Source organism: Carlito syrichta, unplaced genomic scaffold, assembly GCF_000164805.1.
Source record: "Carlito syrichta isolate Samal-C Ts95f unplaced genomic scaffold, Tarsius_syrichta-2.0.1 Scaffold169268, whole genome shotgun sequence".
Classification (NCBI taxonomy): domain Eukaryota; kingdom Metazoa; phylum Chordata; class Mammalia; order Primates; family Tarsiidae; genus Carlito; species Carlito syrichta.
In genome coordinates, this window is record NW_007113364.1 from 352,769 (window position 1) to 362,711 (window position 9,943).

The 9,943-nt window shown below is 39.5% G+C and overlaps 1 pseudogene across 2 annotated transcripts in view; it reads right to left on the reverse strand.

Moving 5' to 3' along the window:
• Positions 1–4,122: 4,122 nt before the first annotated feature.
• Positions 4,123–9,943, reverse strand: part of LOC103252686 — a 25,470-nt pseudogene continuing 19,649 nt past the window's right edge. Inside the window, exon 2 of one of the 2 annotated variants that reach the window (XR_002481528.1) lies at positions 4,123–4,827. The product of XR_002481528.1 is annotated as an ATP synthase subunit O, mitochondrial pseudogene, transcript variant X2 (transcript). Of the gene's footprint in view, positions 4,843–9,943 lie in introns of those variants that run through there. The other variant, XR_503804.2, reaches the window with a different exon arrangement.

The following is a 9,943-nucleotide window of genomic DNA, read 5'->3' on the forward strand; positions in this document are numbered from 1 at the left end:
TTTAATGCCAACAAATAACAAGAAAACACTGGCCTTTTCTCTAAAAGAGATACAATGTCACATTTAAGTCCATACAAGAGTGAGGGTGAAGAGGTCTGATTTCTAGAGAAACATTACCCTTACCCCATATCTTGGAAGGACTCTTGGAGGGAAAGGGAGAGAGGGGATCTGACCTGGGAGTCATGGTCCTGGAGACTTTGGCACTTAGTCCCATCAGGGGCAGGGGGCAGTGCATTATATTGGGGGCAAGAGTCAAGTGACACTCTGGGAGAAACATCAACCCTGGAGACTGAAGAGGCTTGCCATGACTAGAAGCCCAAAGGGTCCTTGATCAAGTAGAAGACACAAAAGGTGCACTAGGCAGAAAATACATCCCTCCCCAGGTGAATAGGTTTATTGGGTTTTCATGGAGCATGGGAGACCATTTCATTTTTCCTTTCTCAGGACAAGATCTGGGGATATTTGCCCAAGAGGCTGTGTGGTCACTTTTATGATCGTCACTATGGCCTAATGTCTTCTAGAGTAGACTGTCACTGACTTTGTGGCTGCTTCTGCTCATGCATCTCTTCCTCCATAACTTTGGCTTTCATTTTTAAATCTACTTCCGCCTAGGGGAGAGTGTAGTGCCCATTTCTATCTATCTTGCTTTCATGACTTCAGGACTAAGCTTATATAAGTTACCCTTTTAAAACTCATGACTTTTCCTCCTTTCTTACTTAAAATTCTTACCTTTTAGCATTTGTCTTTGCTCATGCTATTGATGAGTCCTTCTTGTTGAAAAATAAAAAATATCCAGGGAGCATTTATCAGAAGGAGAGGAGTTCCTTGTGTGGTAAACCCCACTGGCCAAGGCTAGAAGTGGAGTTGCTTGTATGTACTTGACCTTGACTGTGACCTCCAAGTAATAGTTGTCTCCATGTAAGTGGTCTTCTGTGGCCTCCTGCTCTCTTAGTCCTTGCCAGGCTGAATCTGTTGCTCAGATCTGGAGGAAGAGACTTGAGTTACACTATAAAGCAGAGTGGCTAAGCTAGGAATTCCAAGAGTAAAGGACAGAAAACAAGGTAGGGGAGGGGGCAGAGGTGGGGGCACATCTTGCCCCAGGTCTGCTGCTGTGGTGCAGCCTCCGGAGGTCTGAGCTTCTCATTTATAAGGACTCAAATAGTCAAGACTAGGCCAAAGGTAAACTGAAGCTAGAGTCAGTGATGTGATCTGCCTAAGGTCTTACAGTTAGTGGGCAGTAGATGGTTCACAATTTAGAGGCATCATCAATAGCCTTATGGTATCAGTCAGACTTCTGGTGGGGAAAAGAGGATAATTTAACGAAACGATTATGTATCAAGCTATGGGCAGGGTTTAGGAGAGCTAGCAAAAGAAGGTGCAATGTTTTAGGCTTAAAATCACTGAGGAGGCATTACCATCCGTAAGTCTGAATGGTCAAGAATAAAGAATAGTAACTGGAGCCCAGAGAGGGTACCTGTAAGGATAGGACTGCCTGACAGGACAGTATAGCTGTATGGCCTTTGATGGAAGAGCAATACAGATCCACAGTGATTTGGCAGGTAAGGAACTAGGTGAATAACAACCTTTCAGCCTTCACATTTCCTATTTGTACCTCCCTTTGCCTGAACACAACTAGAAACTAGAGGTCAAAGGTGTCCCATGGATGTAGTCTAGACAGGCCACTGCTAGACCAGGGTGAAGGATGGTGAGTGGATCTGGAGAGCAAATAGAGACATCCTGCCACCTGGGAACACAGGTGAGATTTGTTTTTAGTAACCTCCACATTGTTTTTCTTCCTTCTCCATTGTCATACCTGTGTCTGCATGATTTGCAGATGCTAGAGTTTTTCTGCTGCTTCCCTATGCCCTGGAACCCCTGCCAGGTCAGGAGTGTGTAGCTTCTGGGTCCATCCACTATCATCCACCATTTCTTTCTTTGTTTTTTTTTTTTTTTGGTAATCCCAGCACTTTGGGAGGCAGAGGTGAGAGGATTGACCATTTCTTTATCAACATCAGTTCTTAAGATTTCTGCTCCTGGCCATGACAAAGCAACAGGATCCGGATTTACCTTCCCACTGTAAACAACTGAAAACTGGACAAAATAAGTGTACTGATCCGTGCTTCAGATATTGTACAACATGCAGTGTAGAACTATGATCCCTGAGATGAAGGAAATAAATGAGGTGAATGATCACCCAGGTTTTGATTGGCACACTCTGGACTTTACATCAAGGAAAGATATCCCTGGCAGAGCATGGTATTAATATCTTGTTGAGTGAAAAGTCAGACATGAAGGTCAAGAAGATTTTAGATAGGAGTTGTTGGGAAGAGTTCTAGAAAAGAGGGAGCTGAGTGGAAAAAGCTCTAGAAATCTACACAAGTGCCCTGTTGAGTGTTTGCTTAATACTAACATGTTCATACATAGAGTGAAAATTCATAAGGCTGGGCAAAGAATGACTAGGAGCTATAAGCTGAAACATCCAGAAAGCTCACATGGGGATATGAGATGTACAAATGTCAATCAGCTTGATAACCCAGGGCATTTAGTGGAGACCCAATAAGGGCCATGCCCATATAGTGAGATTAAACTACCCACAGGGAAAAAGAAATTTTAGACTTATTGTAACAAAGCTTAAAATAAGCCTATAAAGGAATAGTCTTATCCATAAGTAACTGAGTTCCTGCCAGATAAAAACTCAACACTCTAAAGAAAAAAGATTTTAAAAAATACAAACATTCAACATTATAACCTTCAAACTATACAACATCCTAACAAAAATCACTAGACTCACCAAGTAACAGGGAAATGTAACCCTTACCAAGAGAAAAATCAGTTAATAAAAACATCTAATCGGACTCGGTGGCTCAGCCTGTAATCCCGTGCTTTGGGAGGCTGGTAAGTGGATTGCCTGAGCCTGCGGGTTCGAGACTCGCCTGGGCAACTTGGCGAGACCTCTTCTCTACAATAAATAAATTTTAAAAAATTAGCCGAGTGTGGTAGCGCATGCCTGTAATTCCAGGTACTTGGAAGGCTGAGGTGGAAGGATCGCCAGAACCCAGCAGGTCGAGGCTGTGGTGGCCAGGAGCGGCCACTGCACTCCAGTGTGGGTGACAGAGTGAGACTCCAACTCAAAAAAAGAAAAAAATCTGAAAATGACAGAGTTGAAAATACAGGAATGGACAGACATTATAAATATGCAAAATGTGCTCAAGGATTTAAAGAAAACCAGATGAAATAAGGAAAAAATTGACCTTCAAGTGATAAAAAATACAATATCTGAAACGAAAAGTCAGTAGATGAAATTAAAAGAAAATTCGACACTACAGAAAAACAAGTAAAACAGAACAGCAATGGAAACTATCCAGAACGAAGCACCAAGAGGAAAAGACTTGAAAAAAAAAGAATAAAGAAATGAGCAGAGTTTAAATAACCTGTTGGGCAATATCACATGGCAATATCAATATTATGTAATTGAAAAGGAAGAGGGAAAACACATTTTTGACAAAATGGTGGCCAAGACATTTTCAAATTAGACAAAAACAATAAATGTCATAGATCCAGGAATAACAGTGAAACCCAACCACAATGAACACAGAAAATCTTACCAAGGTACATCATAATAATAAAATTACTAAAAATTAGTGATAAAGAGAAAATCATAACAGCCTGAGAAAAAGATCTCTTTTATAATAGTATAGGAAGTATAGGAAATACTTCAGACTTCTGGTCAAAACTATGCAAGTCAGAAGTCAATGAGACAATATCTTTAATGTACTGAACCAAAAGATCGACCTCAAATTCTGTATCCAGTGAAAATACCTTTTAAAAATGAAGGCAATCTGAATGCAGTGGCTTATACCTGTAATTTCAGCACTTTGAGAGGCTGAGGCAGAAGGATTACTTGAGGCCAGGAGTTCAAGACCAGCCTGAGCAATCTCTGTCTCTACCACACACACACACACAAAATTAGCCAAGCATGGTCCATGTGCCTATGGTCCTAGCTACTCAAGAGGGAGAATTGCTTAAACCCAGGATATGAGGCTACAGTGAGCTTTGATTACACCACTGTTCTCCAACCAGGCCAACAGAGATCCTATTTCCTTTCTTTTTCTTTTTTTTTAGTCTGTTCTGGAAGCTTTTTATTGTTGATCCAAGTTTAAGAATTTTCACTGATGACAGAAAATCAACACTTTTAGATAACCTCCCGCATAGCCCTGGTCAGCTTCTGAATCTTGGTTTTTGCAGACATGTCAACATATTTCTCTCCAATACGGATAATCATTCCACCCATAATTGATGGATCAGTCTTAACCTCCAATTTCAATATCTGGCCTTGACTTAGGAAGCTCTTCAGGACTGTTTTTAATTCAGTGAGAGTGGCTTCTTCTAAAGGAGATGCAGTGGTCACTGTGCAAGGTACCTCTCCACGATGGACACTCATCATGGTAGAAAAAGCAGAAATGACTCCTTGGGTATTGCCTAAGCGGCCATTTTCAGCAAGCAAATTGATCAGGTTGGATGTGAGGGGAGAGAACCTCTCTTTTGCTGTGATATCATTTAGGCTTTTCACTTTGATGGAACGCTTAACATAGGAATTCAAAATAGAAGCAGCCACCTTGGGTTCCTTCAGGAGTTGTGCTACTCTCGACAACTCCTTTTCTACTTGTTCCAGCTTATTCTGTTTTGACACAGCAGAATAAAGAGCAGTGCCATAGCAGCCTTCAATACCATATACCTGAACAGGCGGCCTCACAAGCTTGGCAAATGGCCTGACCATGGATGTACTGAAGCATCGCACCTGCTGGGAGAGCCCGGACACTGCTGGGCCTGCCATCTTCTCCCCCAGAGATCCTATTTCTAATGAAAAAAAAGTGAAGGCCTTTTGAGATGAATAAAAGCTTAGAGTTTACCACCAGCAGATCTGCATTACAAGAAATGGTAAAAGAAATTTTTCAAGCAGAAGAAAAATATTACTTGAATCTACACAAAAGAATGAAGAATGCCAGAAATGATAAACATGATAGCTATAAAAGATATTTTTCCATTAAAAATTTATTTTAAAAATCATAGCAAAAATAATAACAAAATACTGTGTAATTCACAACATACAGAGAAGTAACATTTATAGCAACAATAGCACAAAGACCAAAAGCTTGTAGCTAATTGTTAACGTTCTAGATAAAATGAAATAATTAAAAAGACTTTCAATCCAAAAGAAGGCAAGATGCAAAAGGTAACAAAGGACAAGTGGGACAAATAGAAAACAGTAGTAAGATGATATACCTAAACCAAACATGTATGTTACAAGTACTTGTGATGAAACATAAATGATCCAAATACACCAATAAAAAGGCACAGACCATCAGACAGGATAAAAAAAAAAGCAAGAAAACCATTTTAAATATAAACACACAAACAGTTCAAAAGTCAAAGAATGAAAAAAGATATACTATGCAATGCTTATCATAAGAAAGCTGGAATGGCTATGTTAATAGAAAATGAAGACTTGAGGACAAACAATAGCACCAGAGATAAAGAGAAACAACTTCATAATGCTGCAAAGAAAAATTGAAGATACAACAATCAAAATGTTTGTGCACCACTAACAGAGTTTCATAATACAGTACATGAAACAAAAAGTGACAAAACTTAAACAAGAAATAGACAAATCCACAATTATAGTTTGAGTATATACATTGTTCCTTTCTCAGGCAATGGTAGAACAAATAGGCAGAAAAATCAGTAAGGATACAAGCGGATGTTGAAAAACACAATCAATCAACTGACCTAACTGACTTTTTTTTTCCATGTAAAAGTGATAATTTTCTTTTTTTTTTTTTAATTTTAAAGATGTGGGGTACAATTAAGGTTAGGTATACAAATGTTCATTACGCGGGTACCCTTGTTGATGAGGTGTGCCCCTCCCTCCCCTGGCAGTTTCCCTCAACCGCCAGTCCCACCCGCCCGCCCCCGCCCGGCAGTTTCCTGCTACTGCCAATCCCTTTCTGATAGTATTATGATAATTGTTCATGGTCTGCTTATGAGTGAGAACATATGGTATTCTGTTCTTTGTTTCTGTGATAGATCACTGAGTATGATAGATTCTAAATCCATCCAAGTTGCTGCAAAGTTCATATGTTTGTCCTTCTTTATGGCTGCATAATAGTTCATTGTGTATATGTACCACATTTTAAAAAAATCCAGTCCAGCTTTGATGGGCAGTATGGTTAGTTCCATGCTTTTGCTATTGTGAATAGAACTGCAACAAATACGCGTGTGCAGGAATCTTTATGGTAGAATAACTTGAGTTCCTCCAGGTATATTCCCAATAGGGGGATTGCTGAGGCATATGGAAGGTCAATTTTCAGTTCTTTCAGAAATCGCCACACTGTCTTCCGAAGAGGTTGCACTAGTTTGCATTCCCACCAGCAGTGTAGAAGCGTTCCTTTTCCTCTGCATTCTTGCCTGCATCTGTTGTTTGTTTTATTAATGATGGCCATTCTTACTAGGGATAAGTGGTATCTCAATGTGGTTTTGATTTGCATTGCTCTGATGATTAGTGAGGTTGAGCACTTTTTCATGTGTCTATTGGCTGCCCATATATCTTCTTTTGAGAAGTGTCTATTCGTGTCTTTTGCCCACTTTTTAATGGGGCTGTTTGTTTTTTTTTCTTGCAGCGCACCTCTTTTATAGAAGACTCCACCCAGCAACAGCAGATATAAACACACAACATACACATTTCTTTTCAAGCCAATGGAACATTCTCCAAGATAGACTATAATTTGTGCCATAACAAAAGACTAAGCAAAATTTTAAAATTTGAAATCTCATCACAAAATGATTAGATTAGTAGTAAACACACACACAGAGAGAGAAATATATTTGGAAAACACACAAATTTTAGAAGGTAAACATTACATTTTAAATAATCCATGCATCAAAGAGAAAATGAGGACATCAACATTTAAAAGTGTGTAATTCAGGGTTCGGTGGCTCAGCCTGTAATCCCAGCACTTTGGGAGGCTGAGATGAGTGAATTGCCTGAGCCTGCGGGTTCGAGAGCCACCTGAGCAATTTGGCAAGACTTCATCTCTACAATAAATAAAAAAAAATAGCTGGGCATGGTAGCACACACCTGTAGTTCCAGCTACTTGGAAGGCTGAGGCAGAAGGATCGCCAGAGCCCAGAAGGTCCAGGCTGCAGTGGCCGGAAGCCTATCACTGCACTCCAGCCCGGGTGACAGAGTGAGACTCCAACTCAAAAAATAAAAATAAAAGTGTGTAATTCAGTGTTGTTGTTGTTGTTTTTTTTACTATATTTGCTATTCTGTACATCACCACTATCTAATTCCAGAACTTTTCTTATCACTTGAGAAAAGAAACCCTATACCTACTAACAGTTAGTCCTAACTTCCTCCTCCCTCTAGCCTCTGGAAGTCATTAATCTACTTTCTGTTTTTATGGATTCTCCTATTCTGGACATTCATGTAAGTGAACTCTTGCACTATGTGGCCATCTATGTCTGGCTTCATTCACTTAGCATTTGGAAGGAACATTAAAATTTCAAATGCTAATGTCAGAAAAGAGGAAAGGCTCACTTTTGACATTGTTACCGATACAATTCAATAGGGATACAATAGTCCTTTCTAGAAATAGTATTGGGACATATGACTAGTCACATGTACAAGAATGAAGTTAGACCCTTACCTCATACCATATTAAGAAACTAATTTAAAACGGATCAAAGACCTGAATAAATAAAAACAAATAAATAAATAATAATAATAAATAAAAATCTTAGAAGAAATATAGGTGTAAGTCTTTGTGATCTTTAATTAGGTAATTGTTTCTTAGCTATGACATTAAAAAACACACACACACAATAGAATAAAGCAATAGATAAATTGGTCTTCATTAAAATTAAACACGAGCTGGGCACAGTGGCTCATGCCTGTAATCCCAGCACTTTGGGAGGAAGAGGCAAGAGGATTGCCTGAGCTTAGGGTTCAAGACAAGCGTGGGTAACTTGGTGAAACCTCATTTCTACAATAAATGTAAAAAGTAACCAAGCATGGTGGTGCTAGCCTGTAGTTCCAGATACTTGGAAGGCTGAGGTGGAAGGATTTCTTGAGCCCAGCAGGTCGAGGCTGTGGTAGCCTGATCATGCCACTACACTCCAGCCTGGGTGACAGAGTGAGACTTACTAAAAGATAAATAGAGAAATAAATAAATAAGCAAACAACCAACCAAATAAATAAAATGAAGTGAAAATACAAACCATGGAATGGGACCAATATTTGCAAATCACATGTATAATAAGGAATTTATATCTAGAATATATAAAGAACTGTTACAATGGAACAATTTTAAAAATCCAATTTTTAAAAATGGGCAAAGGATTTGGAGGATCAACCTTTCTCCAAAGAAGATATACAAATGGCCAATAAGCACATAAAACAACACACCACTTCAGAAAGAAAGAGACAGACAATAACAAGTGTTGTGAGGAGGCAGAAAGGTTGGAACCCTCATACATTACTGGTTATAATGTGAAGTGGTATGACTGCTTTGGAAGACAGTTTGGTATTTTCTCAAAAATTTACCCATAGAGCTACCATATGGTCTAGCAATTCCACTCTTAGATAGATGCCCAAGAGTATTGAAAATACATGTCCTCACACACTGTACATGAATGTTTTTAGCAGTATTATTCATATTAACCAAAAGTGGAAACAACCCAAATGTATGTCAACAGATAAATAGATAAAATGTGGTCTAATTATACCATGGAACATTATTCAGCCATAAAAAGAAATAAAATTCTGATCCTTGCTACATACAACATGGACAAACCTTGAAAACATTATGCTCATTGAAAGAAGCCAAACACAAAAGGTCACATATTATACAATTCCATTAATATGAAATGTTCAAAATAAGCAAATCTCTAGAAACAGACAGTAAAGTGGTGGTTCTCTGGGGATGGGGGAGGGAGGAATGGGGAGTGATTGTTCCTGCATGTGGGGCTTTTTTCTGGGGTGACGAAAATATTCTGAATTAGGTAGTGGTGATGGTTGCATAATTTTGTGAATATGCTGAAATCCACTGACTTGTACCCTTTAAGATGGTGAATTTTATGGTATGTGAATTGTGTCTCCATTTTAAAAGTAAGGATCTGATGGAAATGACTTTAGCCCCCAGTATTGATCATGGATGAAAGCTTAATATAAGACTTTTCTCAGCAATATCTGGTTTGACTCAGGCCAATCCCTTCCCTCAAAGGGTACAGAATCTATTTTCTCAAAAAGCCCAGCTCTTTGGACCTTTGTTTTGTTCTCAGCTGTGGTTGTTGCGAGGCTGCCCTGGGGCCTGGAAATTCTGTAACAGGCAGTAGAGGTTGACTTTTATATTTTAGTATCTACTTTTACTTTCCTGCAGTATGAACTCTCTGAAGTCTCTTGCTAACCTGCCCAATGGAAAGGATAAAAGAGGATTGATAGAGGATTACAGTTTACCGAGAGCATTTTCACATTCACCACGTTCTTGAATTCACCACTCTCTTAAATTCAGATTGCCTGGCTATATAGCGGCAGGCCCCAAACTTGGGCCCCAATTTCTGACTTCAAAAATCGAGTCTTTCTTACAACGACTACAATGTGTTTTTGAGCAGGTTATGGAGCATGGCCTCCTGTCCACCTTTCAAGGAGATCATGAAGGCTCTCAGGCATTTAAACAGCTTCCACCGAGGATCTCAGATTGGTCTGCATTATGCCCAATAATCCCGACTGTCAGTCACTGGAGGGCCGGGATATTGAGTGGCTTGGGCTGGTGTGCTCACCTCTTTGACCATTGTCACTCCTGCAGGGACACACACACACACACACACACACACACACACACACACACACACACACACACACACACACACACGAGAATGTAGAGGG